Source organism: Tiliqua scincoides, chromosome 3, assembly GCF_035046505.1.
Source record: "Tiliqua scincoides isolate rTilSci1 chromosome 3, rTilSci1.hap2, whole genome shotgun sequence".
Classification (NCBI taxonomy): Eukaryota; Metazoa; Chordata; class Lepidosauria; order Squamata; family Scincidae; genus Tiliqua; species Tiliqua scincoides.
The window spans coordinates 87,499,414-87,511,721 of NC_089823.1; the positions used below are offsets into that span (position 1 = coordinate 87,499,414).

General features: G+C 46.3%; 1 long non-coding RNA gene across 1 annotated transcript; it reads left to right on the forward strand.

Moving 5' to 3' along the window:
- Nucleotides 1-2,544: 2,544 nt before the first annotated feature.
- On the forward strand, nt 2,545-12,099 carry LOC136645807 (uncharacterized). The gene is made up of 3 exons (XR_010794164.1): nt 2,545-2,614; nt 7,584-7,776; nt 11,772-12,099. It is a non-coding gene; the product is annotated as an uncharacterized lncRNA (long non-coding RNA).
- The last annotated feature ends 209 nt before the right edge of the window (nt 12,100-12,308 follow it).

Here is a 12,308-nt window from a genome sequence, read left to right on the forward strand (position 1 = left end):
CTAATGTGGACAAAGCTTCCAGTGAGTTTGAGCCAGGTGCCCAGAAACACTTAGCCTTCTTTGCTTGATCTGCACTATAAACTTACATAAATTTTATATTGTTTTAACTGGTTTCCCCCAAGCATCCTAGGATCTATCATATAATGAATTGCTGTGAATTATTTGTGGTATTCCTAGCCCCTTCCCACAGAATTACAGAATTCCCTAAAAGGAGGAACAGCTGTTACATTATTAAGGCTTCATTTCTGTGCATGCTTACCTGGCAGTAAGATTCATTGAGCTCAGTGAAACTTCTGATTAAATTTGCACAGAATGTGGCTCTAAATCTGTGGTGTGGATATTTCCATGTAACAGGGCTCAGTATAAGAGTGACTGACCATATATAAATTATCATTCCAGTCACAATGGAATAATCAACCAGCCTCCAAATATCTGGGATTAGGGGGTGACTTCCAAGCAAAGGTGAGGCCAAGATAGATTTCAGTTTCATAGGGCAATCATGAATTTTCTTTTCATATTTGCATTTTCTATTTGGTGAAAGCCAGCATTTTTACTCAAATCCATTCAATCAATTCAATGGAAAAAACTTTAGCAACATGCATTTCCAGCATGGAAAAGGAAGGCGTTTTTAAGTATCCTCCCTTGGTCTTAAATCTGTCTACTGTTGCCTCTGTAATATAGGAATAATTCATCCTAATAGTCTCTCACAGCTGCAGAAAGCTATATTTCATACATCTCTTCACAATTTATTTCCTGCTTAGTCTCCAAGCTTCTTAACAGCCCTAACATGCAATAAAGGTCTATGTGAGAAATATAATAAATATAAGAAGAACAGTGGCCCTGATTAACCATCTATGTCAAGAGAGAACAAGATAAGTGCACATGGACCTGTTGATTTTTTGCACCTCTCAGTGGCCTTCAACTGGTTTTCAAAGCCTTCTGAAATGGTTGGAAGGGGGGGGAACCATTTTGTGATGCTTTCAGCATAATCTTAACTTGCACTGGAAACAGGCAGGCCACTGGGCCTGCGCTATATTCATTGCAAGTTTTGGGCGTTTAGTGGCTCAACCTGGGATAAGAGGAATCGCTTCCCCTTACCCCGAGGAGAGCCACTGCAGCCCCAATGGGGCTACTCGGATCTGCGCCAGCTTCAGAGGTAGCGCAAATCTGAGCAGCCCAGGGCTAGCCCAGGCTGCCCAGGAACACGGTTAGGATCCAGTATAACACCCAGATCCTGGCCCCACCTCCCGCTCTCCTCCCACCCACCCACCCCCTGGACTGCCCACTGCCCGCCTTCCCCTGCCCTGAAATACCTCCTCCCTGCCCTCATCACACCCTCACAGACCCCTGCATTGGCTGAGATTGGCCAACACAAAATCACCGTCCCCAGGGCCTGCTACGGCGACATTCGGCCAGCCTGCCTAACTGCCTTCTGCCTGCCTGCCTGCCTGCCTGCCTGCCTCCAGGGTGGTGCGAAAGTGCTTTATGACCTTTGCGCCAGCCTAACTACCAGTTAGGATTGTGCCCTTGATCTTTTAACTCATTATTGGACAACTTCTTCCCTAACCCATGAAACTGATCTGAGGGGACACCACAAAATTTGACCTAGTCCCCAGTGCTTTTTAACATTTATATGCACCCCATCTAGTAATTTGGAGTGTGGCGCCATCAATATGCTGATGCTATCAAATTCTATTTTTATATTTTTTGTCATGTATTTTTTGTTTTTCATTATATTACATTATTTCTCAATTTCATTTCATTATTTGTCATTTTCTTATGCCAATGTTTGAATTTTCTTATGAGTTATATGAGAATATATATGGAGACCTAATCCAGTCAAAAAAGAGTGCTGTGGGACCATATGATTTGGGAGCAGTGGGTTTGCATGTTCTAGACAGCGTCATAGGGCCCAATCCTATCCAATTTTCCAGTGCCTGTGCTGTTGTGCCAATGGGATATGCACTGCTTCCTGTGTTGGGCAGTCACAGAGGCCTCCTCAAGGTATGGGAACATTTGTTCCCTTACCTCGGGGCTGCATTGAGGTTGCACCGGTGCTGGAAAGTTGGATAGGATTGGGCCCATAGTCCCCTCTGAAAGACTGCCATGTTTGCAGCCTCTGTGTGTCCCTTGAGCCTGACACCAATGGTAGGTGTGACCAGGATCACACTGTATCACCTTAGAATGCTAAGTTGGTTGTGATTCCCCCTTTTGAACTTGGATCTTGTTACTTCTATCCATATCTTCTGTGTGCATGGATACATGGGCCATCATTAGTATGCAACATCATTATTTGTGCACCCCAATTAAGTTGACAAGGATGCTGTGGGAGTGGCAATTGCTGCTATGTTCATGTTTGTTACTGTATCTGCTTTTGAGTTGTCAGCTGAGTGTGTATGATCATGGCCATGTTACACTGGCATTATCCTTAGCATAGCAGCCACTCAGCATAACAAGACCAGAAGTAACAGATAATTCAAATGAAATCAAGCAGTTCTCCAATTCATCAGTATATATTTTTAACCAGATTTGCTACTGAAGTTGCTAGAAGACAGCTATGAACACATATCCACAAGGATATGACCAGGGAGTTTAGCATTCTGCTGATACAGAGGTAAGCATCTCCTCCCTACCCCCACTCCTTGTTCCAAACAGTGACCTAGTTTGTCTCTACCATACTCAGCCTGTCGAGCTGAGAGCTTGTGTCCTGAGTACACTTCTGTACTGCAGCGAGTCATGGACTCTTCGCTCACAACAGGAGAGGAAACTGAACGCTTTCCACATGCGCTGCCTCCGACGCATCCTCGGCATCACCTGACAGGACAAAGTTCCAAACAACACAGTCCTGGAATGAGCTGGAATCCCTAGCTTGTATGCACTGCTGAAACAGAGACGCCTGCGTTGGCTCCGTCATGTTGTGAGAATGGATGATGGCCGGATCCCAAAGGATCTCCTCTATGGAGAACTCATGCAAGGAAAGCGCCCTACGGGTAGACCACAGCTGCGATACAAGGACATCTGCAAGAGGTCCCCTAGGGAGGACCCCTTCTCCAGGGGATGGGCCCGTATCCGAATGCACTCGGGATACTCCTCGGTGGGAGGGGGGTCGGGGGCTTCTTGTAGTGGGGGATTCGATTATTAGAAACATAGAGAGGGGGGTTTGCGATGGATTTGAGGACCGCATGGTGACTTGCCTGCCTGGTGCAAAGGTTGCGGACATCACTTCTCGTCTAGACAGGCTAGTAGATAGTGGTGGGGGAGAGGTAGCGGCTGTGGTGCATGTCGGCACCAACGACGTGGGCAAGTGTAGCTGGGAGGTCCTGGAGGCCAAATTTAGGCTTTTAGGCAGGAAGCTGAAAGCCAGGACCTCAAAGGTAGTGTTCTCTGAAGTTCCACCTGTTCCACACGCCAGCTAGGCAGGCAGAGATCAAGGGTCTCAATGCGTGGATGAGACGGTGGTGTAGGGAGGAGGGGTTTAGATTCGTTAGGCACTGGGGAACGTTTTGGGACAAGCAGGGCCTGTACAAGAGGGACGGGCTCCACTTGAACCAGAATGGAACCAGACTGCTGGCGCATAACATTAAAAAGGTGGCAGAGCAGCTTTTAAACTAATCCCTGGGGGAAGGCCGACAGGAGCCGAGGGGCATCCGGTTCGGGACTCCTCATCCCTATGGGATGAGGATGGGGAGGTTAGAGAACAACAAGACAAAGGCAGAGTAGGAGAAGAAATTGGGAAAGGTAGCGTGATGGGATGTGATAGACGGTTTGGCACAGTGAGAGGATGCGGGGACAAAGGAGTGAATAAGCAGCCCATCCTAGGGCATTCCGTGTACAAATGCTTTTATGCGAATGCCCGAAGTCTACGAGCAAAGGTGGGAGAACTGGAATGTCTGGTGACAAGGGAAAACATTGACATAGTGGGCATAATGGAAACCTGGTGGAATGCGGAGAATCAGTGGGATACCGCAATCCCGGGCTATAAACTCTACAGGAGGGACAGGCAGGGGCGTGTTGGAGGTGGGGTGGCCCTTTATGTTAAGGAAGGGATAGAATGCAGCAAAGTAGAGATTGAAGGTGGGTCCGACTCCACTGTAGAATCTCTGTGGGTTAAATTACCAGGTTTGTGCAGCAATGTAATACTGGGGGAGTGCTATCGTCCTCCAGACCAGAAATCGGATGGGGACCTTGAAATGAGGAAACAGATCAGGGAGGTGACAAGGAGGGACAGGGTTGTAATCATGGGGGACTTCAATTATCCTCATATTGACTGGGTCAATTTGTGTTCTGGTCATGATAAGGAAACCGGATTTCTTGACATGCTAAATGACTGTGGCTTAGAGCAGCTAGTCACGAAGCCCACCAGAGGACAGGTGACTCTGGATTTAATATTGTGCTGTATGCAGGACCTGGTTAGAGATGTAAACGTTACTGAGCCATTGGGGAACAGTGATCATGCTGCCATCCGTTTTGACGTGCACGTTGGGGGAAGAATACCAGGCAAATCTCTAACAAAAACCCTTGACTTCCGACGGGCAGACTTCCCCCAAATGAGGAGGCTGGTTAGAAGGAGGTTGAAAGGGAGGGTAAAAAGAGTCCAATCTCTCCAGAGTGCATGGAGGCTGCTTAAAACAACAGTAATAGAGGCCCAGCAGAGGTGTATACCGCAAAGAAAGAAGGGTTCCACTAAATCCAGGAGAGTGCCTGCATGGCTAACCAGCCAAGTTAGAGAGGCTGTGAAGGGCAAGGAAGCTTCCTTCTGTAAATGGAAGTCTTGCCCTAATGAGGAGAATAAAAAGGAACATAAACTGTGGCAAAAGAAATGTAAGAAGGTGATACGGGAGGCCAAGTGAGACTATGAGGAACGCATGGCCAGCAACATTAAGGGGAATAATAAAAGCTTCTTCAAATATGTTAGAAGCAGGAAACCCGCCAGAGAAGCGGTTGGCCCTCTGGATGGTGAGGGAGGGAAAGGGGAGATAAAAGGAGACTTAGAGATGGCAGAGAAATTAAATGAGTTCTTTGCATCTGTCTTCACGGCAGAAGACCTCGGGCAGATACCGCTGCCCGAACGGCCCCTCCTGACCGAGGAGTTAAGTCAGATAGAGGTTAAAAGAGAAGATGTTTCAGACCTCATTGATAAATTAAAGATCAATAAGTCACCGGGCCCTGATGGCATCCACCCAAGAGTTATTAAGGAATTGAAGAATGAAGTTGCAGATCACTTGACTAAGGTATGCAACTTGTCCCTCAAAACGGCCACGGTGCCAGAAGATTGGAGGATAGCAAATGTCATGCCTATTTTTAAAAAGGGAAAGAGGGGGGACCCGGGAAACTATAGGCCGGTCAGCCTAACATCCATACCGGGTAAGATGGTGGAATGCCTCATCAAAGATAGGATCTCAAAACACATAGATGAACAGGCCTTGCTGAGGGAGGGTCAGCATGGCTTCTGTAAGGGTAAGTCTTGCCTCACGAACCTTATAGAATTATTTGAAAAGGTCAACAGGCATGTGGATGCGGGAGAACCCGTGGACATTATATATCTGGACTTTCAGAAGGCGTTTGACATGGTCCCTCACCAAAGGCTACTGAAAAAACTCCACAGTCAGGGAATTAGAGGACCGGTCCTCTCATGGAATGAGAACCGGTTGGAGGCCAGGAAGCAGAGAGTGGGTGTCAGTGGGCAATTTTCACAATGGAGAGAGGTGAAAAGCGGTGTGCCCCAAGGATCTGTCCTGGGACCGGTGCTTTTCAACCTCTTCATAAATGACCTGTAGACAGGGTTGAGCAGTGAAGTGGCTAAGTTTGCAGACGACACCAAACTTTTCCGAGTGGTGAAGACCAGAAGTGATTGTGAGGAGCTCCAGAAAGATCTCTCCAGACTGGCAGAATGGGTAGCAAAACGGCAGATGCGCTTCAATGTCAGTAAGTGTAAAGTCATGCACATTGGGGCAAAAAATCAAAACTTCACATATAGGCTGATGGGTTCTGAGCTGTCTGTGACAGATCAGGAGAGAGATCTTGGGGTGGTGGTGGACAGGTCGATGAAAGTGTCGACCCAATGTGCGGCGGCAGTGAAGAAGGCCAATTCTATGCTTGGGATCATTAGGAAGGGTATTGAGAACAAAACGGCTAGTATTATAATGCCGTTGTACAAATCTATGGTAAGGCCACACCTGGAGTATTGTGTCCAGTTCTGGTTGCCGCATCTCAAAAAAGACATAGTGGAAATGGAAAAGGTGCAAAAGAGAGCGACTAAGATGATTATGGGGCTGGGGCACCTTCCTTATGAGGAAAGGCTACGGCGTTTGGGCCTCTTCAGCCTAGAAAAGAGACGCCTGAGGGGGGACATGATTGAGACATACAAAATTATGCAGGGGATGGACAGAGTGGATAGGGAGATGCTCTTTACACTCTCACATAATACCAGAACCAGGGGACATCCACTAAAATTGAGTGTTGGGCAGGTTAGGACAGACAAAAGAAAATATTTCTTTACTCAGCGTGTGGTTGGCCTGTGGAACTCCTTGCCACAGGATGTGGTGCTGGCGTCTTGCCTAGACGCCTTTAAAAGGGGATTGGACAAGTTTCTGGAGGAAAAATCCATTATGGGGTACAAGCCATGATGTGTATGCTCAACCTCCTGATTTTAGAAATGGGTTATGTCAGAATGCCAGATGCAGGGGAGGGCACCAGGATGAAGTCTCTTGTTATCTGGTGTGCTCCCTGGGGCATTTGGTGGGCCGCTGTGAGATACAGGAAGCTGGACTAGATGGGCCTATGGCCTGATCCAGTGGGGCTGTTCTTAGGGATCTGAAGGCCTTAGGAGTGGACCTCAAGAGGTGGGAAACCCTGGCCTCTGAGCGGCCCGCTTGGAGGCAGGCTGTGCAGCATGGCCTTTCCCAGTTTGAAGAGACACTTGGCCAGCAGTCTGAGGCAAAGAAGGAAGGCCCATAGCCAATGAGACAGACCAGGGACAGACTGCACTTGCTCCCAGTGTGGAAGGGATTGTCATTCCCGAATCAGCCTTTTCAGCCACACTAGACGCTGTTCCAGAACCACCATTCAGAGCGCGATACCATAGTCTTTCGAGACTGAAGGTTGCCAACAACAACTCAGCCTGTGTTGTCTGTTGGGGGCCAGGGAGATAATTGTCAAGGAAATTGCAGGACACATAGACAGTAACTGGCAATGTTTTTTTAATCACCAAGAGCGCTCAACCTACATCCTGTGTCAAGACAACATCCTACCAAATAGCCCACATGATTCAAATATGCACAGTGTAAAAGTGATAGAGAAACTAATTTACATGTCAGTTAGATTCTTTAATTTGATTAACCTTTCTAGGATATAAAATTATATCTTGGAACTCTATAACATTCCTGTGATGTGCTGTTGTGTTAGGAGTTGATTCTCAGCTGTAGCAGGCTTCTAAATTGGAAGTGAGAATGAAGACTAAGGAATGGACTACCCCTCTTTTGTCCTCTTATATGGTTTCTCTGAGTCATCCAGAGGCGGCCACTGTCAGAGGCAAATCCCAGAAGGAACTGATCATTGTTCTAACCCAGGACGTCTGTTCTTAGTACAGGATGCATGCCACAAGACCCTAATCAGCATCAGCAGGCAATGATGGAACTGTATTGTATTTCATCTGAACAAAGAAACTCCATCTTCAACATGTCCACTTGGAAATAATCCCTCTGCAAGTACTTCAAGGTCGCCACTTCTTATTTTGATGTGTTATACGATGGAGAGAAACTCATTCCCATTGAGAAGGTATGGCTCACTGTCTCTATAGATGTCATTCATGTTGATGTGGCACTATTTTACAACATTTGAAACATTAAAAGAGCTAAATCAGTTGTCAGTATTTCTGCTGAGTCTTGGAACTGTCAGACACAGAGCAAGTTTGACTGTGTAAAAATATTTGTAGCATTGTCTCCTAGCAGCTGCAGCGAGCACTATAGTCAGAAAAACTGGGCAATGTCAGTACCAAGGACTCCTACACTGGGAATGGACAGACACCATGAGCCCTACATCTGCAACTTGCAAAATATCTCATTGCAAAAATACAGGCACTGTTGTCCAGCCCCCACCACTACCTTTATTGCTGTGCCTCTCCAAACACTACTGCACATTAACTAAGAGCTACATTTCTCTTGATGCATGGCTGGTGATAAAAGCTCCATTACGGTTTTTCACAGAAAAATTACTTATCTGAGCAAAACACTCTACAGCCAGGGGTGGACAAATATTTTGACAGAAGGGCCACATCATCTCTCTGACACAGTGTTGGGGGCCAGGGAAAAAAGAATTTACATTTCAAATTTGAATAAATTTACATAAATAAAATTACATAAATAAATACATTAGAGATGGAATTTATATGAATGAATTTTACTGAGCTTATTTATAATATACATGAGAACTATAATACAGGCATGTAGAACCACTTGAGAATTATGAACTGTTTGCCATACACCAATGGCAGTGAAAACATACAGATCAAGCCAGAAACTCATGGAGACATAAGTTGTTCAGAGGCAATGGGGGGGGGGGGGTTAAAATAATGCCCAGGGAAAAGCAGAAAACACATGGAGACTATAAAAGATCTTGCTCTAACTCAGCCTGCAGCTCATGTCTGGTTATCTGTAGCCATGGGCCATGCAGGCTCCAACAGTCTCTGAGGGGCCAGAGGCTCATTGGAGACTGGGAGCTCCCTGTGGGCCAGATTGGGGAACCCTGAGGGCTATAAATGGCCCCTGGGACAGGGTTTGCCCAGCCCCTGCTCTACAGTGGTAGGAAAGTTGACAAGAACAAGAGGAACCTGAAATAAAATCTAGAATCTCCCCAATCTGATGCCTACCTCTGGCTGCACAAGGCTCATACAGGCCAATTTTCTTCTCCATTCTGTGTTCTGTTGCTGTGGCTTTTTCCCCAATGGCCTCCACTATGTTCTGCAGCCTCTGGGAATCACTGAGCATACTCAGTCTACATTAGACTTTAGATTTAAAAAAAAATCCTTTTAATTTACAAATTCTCCACTTGTGCATTCCTAAGGAGTTCCCAAGCACTGCGGAAATCACTACCTTTTGGTGACCCCATTTTGCATACAAACTGATAGGCATTCAAATGAGTTCCCAATTAGGATATAGACAAGAAGAGCAGGCAACAAAAGGTGGCATCTCCCCAATCCTAATGGCTCAAGCAGGCCAATTCTCTCTCCCCTCACTCATGTTCTGCTGCTGTCAGGCCCAACCCAAGCCAAAGTGGCATGAAATGATGCCCCAATTCCCCTCCTTTCTTTGTGCAACTCTGAGTGTTTACACACTTCATTCAGTAGTATCAGCCACATATGGTCAGAAAGAATAGTCAGTGTTTGTGAAGAATAGTGGTGGGGTGCTGCCACCTGATGGGTGGGGCTGCAGTTGTGAGAATCAGTGATATTGCAAAAGGAAGGGATGGTTAAGCAACCAGTGTATAGCATAGATCAGTGGTTCTCAAGCTGGTGGGTCATGACCCACCAGTTCATGTAACGCTTCCCCCATCCCTTTAAGGGGTGGGGGAAAGGAAGGGAGGCAGTGACGCGATCCTGGGATCATGTCGCTATGGGGGGGTGAGGGGGTTGCTTTGCACTTTCTTCAAGAAGACAGGGTTGCAGGAGGTGTGGGGAGCCCTGCGCAGCCCTGCACAGTGCTCCCCAAGGCTTGGAACATTCACTAAAAGCGGGTGCAAAGCACTTCTGTTTTGCAGGAGGTGCTTTGCGCCTGCTTTTAGCGAACATTCCAGGCCTCGGGGAGCAATGTGCAGGGCTGCGCAGGGCTCCCCGCACCTCCTGCAGCCTGCTGCAGCCCTGTCTACATAACATGAGCGCAAAGCACCCCCCCTCACCCCCCTTAGCGACGTGATCATGGGGGTCACGTCACTGCCCTAGCCCCTACCCTGCAAGAACTTACTGAGGGAGCCTCTCCCTGAAAGTTTGAGAACCTCTGGCACAGACACATTTGACAATAGTGCGTGCGTGGGGGAGGGTGGCGGGAAGAGACAGAGACATGAGATATGCAGCACCAATACATTGTCATGGAATTCCATCCCCTCCATAGCTTACCTGAGTGGGGTGCATTGTCCTTGCTCCCCTTGTTGGGATGGTGGAGTTGCAGTTCCACTTGGGTTTTTGTGTGTGGAGTCCTCCTGGGGCACTGTACCTGCAATAAGAATTCTGAGGAGACAAGTTTTAACCAGGCATCTTACCATACGTGTCACGAGTGCAGCAGGTTGTTTGTGCAAAGTGCTCCCTTGTGTGCAAGAACCCTTTCTCTATAGTTCCCATCACTACAGTTCCTGGGTGTGCGTACTGCAAGTGTACACAGCAAGAAACCAAAGAGATACAGCCTATGTGTCGTGTCATGTAATATAAGTTGTTTTAGATAGGGGTTGATGTGCTCTGATTGTATATCCTATCCTATGCCCTACCATAGAAAAATGGGCAGGGTGGGAAGGATGGCCAGAATTTATTTGTAATATTTATATACCACTTTTTTCTGTTTATACACAGCATCCAAGGCACTTTACACAGGCAGGCGAATCTTAAGCCACCATTTTCCAATGAGGTTTTTACAATATTGCTCTGTGAGCAAAACTCAAATCCTCAGTTGAGATTTTCTTTCCTATTATTTCCAGTGGCTTTTAAAATTCCTACAGCACCTCTGACATTGGCGTAGCATCTTGCTGATGTTTGGCAGCATGTCCAAAATCTGGAGATGGTTTAGGATATGGTATACAGCAACTCCTCATCTCACTTGTGTCTCTCCACATCTCCACCCTGTTTGAGAGTTTGTGCTGGTGGCAGTTCCACCTGTGTTGAAGGTACATTGGCACAGCACTCCACCACCGTGTCAATGGAACAGGGGCTAAGATGGCAGGACTATCATTGTGCTGGCAACTGTGGGCATACACCATGTCCTATACTGCTCAGACTGGCTTTCAGAAGCATGGGATTGCACTAGTAGCATACCTTTTTTACCAGATGTTGTTCAGCAACCAGATGCATAAACTTCTGAAGCAAACTAATGTACAAAAATCTCTGCCTTCCCATTTCCACCACCCCTTTCCTGTAAGGGAACTTGGAGCTGCAGGAGAAAAGGTCCTATGCCAGTAGGTCTTCAGCCGAACAGGAGCTCAACCCTTCTTTTTCCTTCTGTTTTCCCTTCTATGTGGATCGAACAGACAAAGGGGACAGAGGACTGTGCCAATGGCACTGGCAGGTCTTGTACTCTGGCCCTATTCATCTGCACCAAGTCAACTCTCATGCACATGGGGTGGGGTGGAGCAGATGCTGAATTTTAAGTGCAGTCACCTTATACTGCTTTTCATTTGTTGAACCTCAGAATGAAAGAGGCTCCACTAGAACTGGAGTACGAATAAGATATGCAGTTTCACAAATACATAATACAGGTCCAGCCTTGTTATACACTGATTTTTTATACACAGATTTGACTCAACACGAATGAGCCCTGCAAAGGAATGTGCTGATCCCTGGAGAAGGGAAAAAATGCATCCCTTTAAAATTAGTTTAAAAAACTGCTTTTTACTGTTGCAGAGAGACAGTCATACAAGTGATTACAGGTATAACCTAAGTATCCACAGATTTTTCTATCTCAAAGCTGATAAGAAGGATAAATAAAAGGAAATTATAAATTAAAGGAAAACAGTTGTTTAATAATGCAATTGAAGGCAGCCTGCTGACAATCCATCAATCATTCTCTCTGCAGGCTTCACTCCTCCCTTCCCCCTGAGAAAGAAGGCTAAATGGCAGTGATTATCATCTTCTCCATTCTTTCCTGCTTGCTGGGGCTGCTGGTGAAGGAAGGGATTGCTGCCTCCTAGTGAAGCCTAAGTGCCTGGAGAGAAACTGGTTGCCTCTGTGTGCATGACAGATGTCAGTAAGGCTGTTTTTAAATCACCTAAGCAAAAAGACTTTGTTTTTTAAATTGATTTGCCATAGTGTGTTTTTTGCCATCCATGTGAGTTTTGGAACGGAACCCTCCCAAATAATAACCTGTACATTTAAAACTGGTATGAATCCCAGTTGTTTTTATTCATTTGATGTGCCAGTTTTATTTACCAAGGAATTCTGTTCCAAGAATTCTTGATGAAAAATAAACATTCTAGAATTTATGTTGTTCTTTCCAGCACAGCTGAGCAAACGGGGGGAAAAATCTTATCTGTACTGTCTTCTGCTGTCATAACTTGGCATCAGAGATGTCTGCACAACAATAGACCATACATGTTTGACATTTGCATGCTGT